The sequence below is a fragment of the Benincasa hispida genome, chromosome 12 (genome assembly GCF_009727055.1).
Source record: "Benincasa hispida cultivar B227 chromosome 12, ASM972705v1, whole genome shotgun sequence".
NCBI lineage: Eukaryota > Viridiplantae > Streptophyta > Magnoliopsida > Cucurbitales > Cucurbitaceae > Benincasa > Benincasa hispida.
The window spans coordinates 68,198,714-68,201,549 of record NC_052360.1 but is presented as its reverse complement, the minus strand read 5'-3'; the positions used below and the strand labels follow the sequence as shown (position 1 = coordinate 68,201,549).

The following is a 2,836-nucleotide window of genomic DNA, read 5'->3' as shown; positions in this document are numbered from 1 at the left end:
GAAATTTCATCAACGAATATCAATCACATTTCCACTTCATAAAACCAAACATCAAGTTTTTGGCACTGTTACCGGGGACTTCGGCAAAATAGTTTGCTAACGGTAATTTTTCTGATTTCTTTGCAGACTCTCAATCTCTGGCAAATTATGACATGATGATTGAGAGAATATTTAGAAGGAGATTGAGAGACTGCCAACAGCACCCACAATCAGATGAAGAATAGATGGCGGAGCAGCCTGAAAATGGAGTACCAAATGATAACAATGTCATGGAAAATCCTATTCTGTTGGCAAACAATCGCAATAGACCCACTAGGGACTATGCATCGCCAAACCTCTATGATTTCTCTCCAGGAATCATGAGGCCTACCTTCGACGGAAGCAGATTTGTGATGAAATCGGTGATGCTGCAGATGATCCAGACTGCAGGTCAATTTGGAAGAAGGCGTGGTGAGGACCCGCACGCCCACCTCCGAAGTTTTATTGAAATCTGCAGTACTTTTGTATTCCCGAACATCTCTGCCGAAGAAGTTTGATTAACATTGTTCCCATTTTCTCTTTGTGATCAGGATAGGAAATGGAAATATTCTCTCGAGCCGGGAGAGATCACTTATTGGGAGTAGGTAGTGGAGAAATTTATGAAGAAGTATTTTCCACCCATCGAAAACGCCAGACGAAGGAAACTTATTACAAATTTTGAACAAGACATGGACGAATCGTTCAGTGATGCCTGGGCGAGGTTTAAGAGGTTGCTCCGGGACTGTCCGCATAATGGGTTGCTAGACTGCCTTCAAATGAAGATTTTCTTTCATGGTTTGAATCTCGCTTCGCAGACCGCTGCCAATGCGACAGCTACTGGTGGTCTGCTTGATAAAACATATGACGAGGCGAAGAATATCCTGGATCGCATCACTAAGAACCATGAAGATTAGAGAGAGAGTGACCAGAGATTGAGACTCAAAGATACTGACACAAATAACGGTGTTATTGCTTCATTACAAAACCAGATGACCGCAATGATGAATTTAATTCAAGGAATTACAATCAGCAGCCTAACACCGCAAACTGGGCAAATCAACGTAATCAGTCAACTTAGTCTTAAGATAGTCACCTCATGAAATATTGTGACTTGCAGTGATAGGCATGCGATGGAAGATTGCCCGAAAAATCCACAATCTGTATACTTTGTAAAGAATAACCCTCTTTCGAACACCTATAACCCCGGGTGGAGGAACCACCCCAATTTTGCTTGGAAGAATCAACAACAAAATTTCCAACCTGTGGCGCAAAAAGAAGGGCCATCAGGATTCTTCCTTCGCAACAACGGTCAACCGAGCAATCAAGCAAGTAGCTCACAACCACCACAATCCTCTTCTTTGGAGAGCCTATTGAAGTAATACATAGAGAAAAATGAAATCGTGCTTCAAAATCAGGCTACATCCATCCGCAATATCAAATTACAGATGGGCCAGATTGAGAGTGAGCTGAAGAGTAGACCGCAAGGGGCTTTACCAAGTTCAACTGAACTTCCACGCAATCTAGGGGGACAGGTAAAAAGCAATGTCAGGTTGTGACATTGCGCAGTGAGAAGACTGTGGAGGGAGAAAAGAAGAAGCTTAATAGAACAACTTCCATTGCGGCTGAACCTATGATTGCGGTGATGCAAGATGAAGAAAAAGAAGAAAAAGCAGTAGAACCGGAGGTTGCGTCAACCTCAAAGCTAACTGAAACTAGAACCGTGAAAGTTCAGTTACCCCATTTCCCACAGAGACTAAGGAAGAAAAAGAACGAAGAGGTACAGTACCAACGCTTCTTATCTATGTTAAAGTAATTACATGTTAACATTCCTTTCAGTGAAGCGATTGAGGAAATGCCTGCCTACACTATGTTTCTGAAGGATATGGTAACTAAGAAGAGGGGAGCTGGGAAATTTTCCACGGTGGTGTTAACACAAAGTTTCAAATTAATAATTCCACCGAAGATGAGTGATCCTGAGAGCTTTACCATTACTTACTCCATAGAAGGACTGTACATCGGGCAAGCCCTGTGTGACCTGGGAGCCAGCATAAATTTGATGCCTCTGTCAATCTTTAGACAATTGAATGTGAGGCAACTTGTGCCCACAACAGTGACTCTCCAACTGGTCGACAGATCTCTGGTTCATCCAGAAAGAAAGGTGAAGGATGTTCTGATAACAATTGACAAATTTATCTTGCCAGCTGACTTCATCATTTTAGACTATGAGGCCGACAAAGATATGCCCATCATTCTGGGGCAACCTTTTTTATCAATGGGTCATGCTCAAATTGATGTGCATAAAGAGGAAATCACTTTGAGTATCAACGGACAGAAGCTCAAGTTTAATATAATTTGTGCCATGAAGTTTCCAAATGAAGAAGTCCTACATGACTTTGATGATGACCAAAATTCAATTGAAAAAGAAAAGTTTGATGAAGAGAATGAAGAAGAGGATGTCAGCACATCCGTTGCTGCCTGTAATGCGATCACAACAAAAAAAAAATAAGGAAGAAAAAATGATCGCAAAGCAAGAAGTAGAGCCAACATAAAAAGAAGAACGAAAAACAACACAACCTTCCCTAGTGGAGCCACCAACACTTGAATTGAAGACCCTAGCAACCCATCTAAAGTACGCATTTTTGGGGCAGAATGAAAAGCTGCCAGTTATCATTTCCTCTGTGCTCAACGAAGATCAGAAGAATGCATTGATGTGCTGTCTCGAAAGCATGTGCGAGCAATTGGCTGGATGCTCACTGAAATCAGAGGAATTAGCCCTGCGTATTGCATGCACCGCAGTCGTCTTGAAGATGCCACAAAG

At 42.1% G+C, this 2,836-nt stretch overlaps 1 non-coding gene across 1 annotated transcript; it reads right to left on the bottom strand.

Moving 5' to 3' along the window:
• Positions 1–671: 671 nt before the first annotated feature.
• LOC120068656 lies at positions 672–778 on the bottom strand. The gene has a single exon (XR_005479292.1). It is a non-coding gene; the product is annotated as a small nucleolar RNA R71 (small nucleolar RNA).
• Positions 779–2,836: the final 2,058 nt, after the last annotated feature.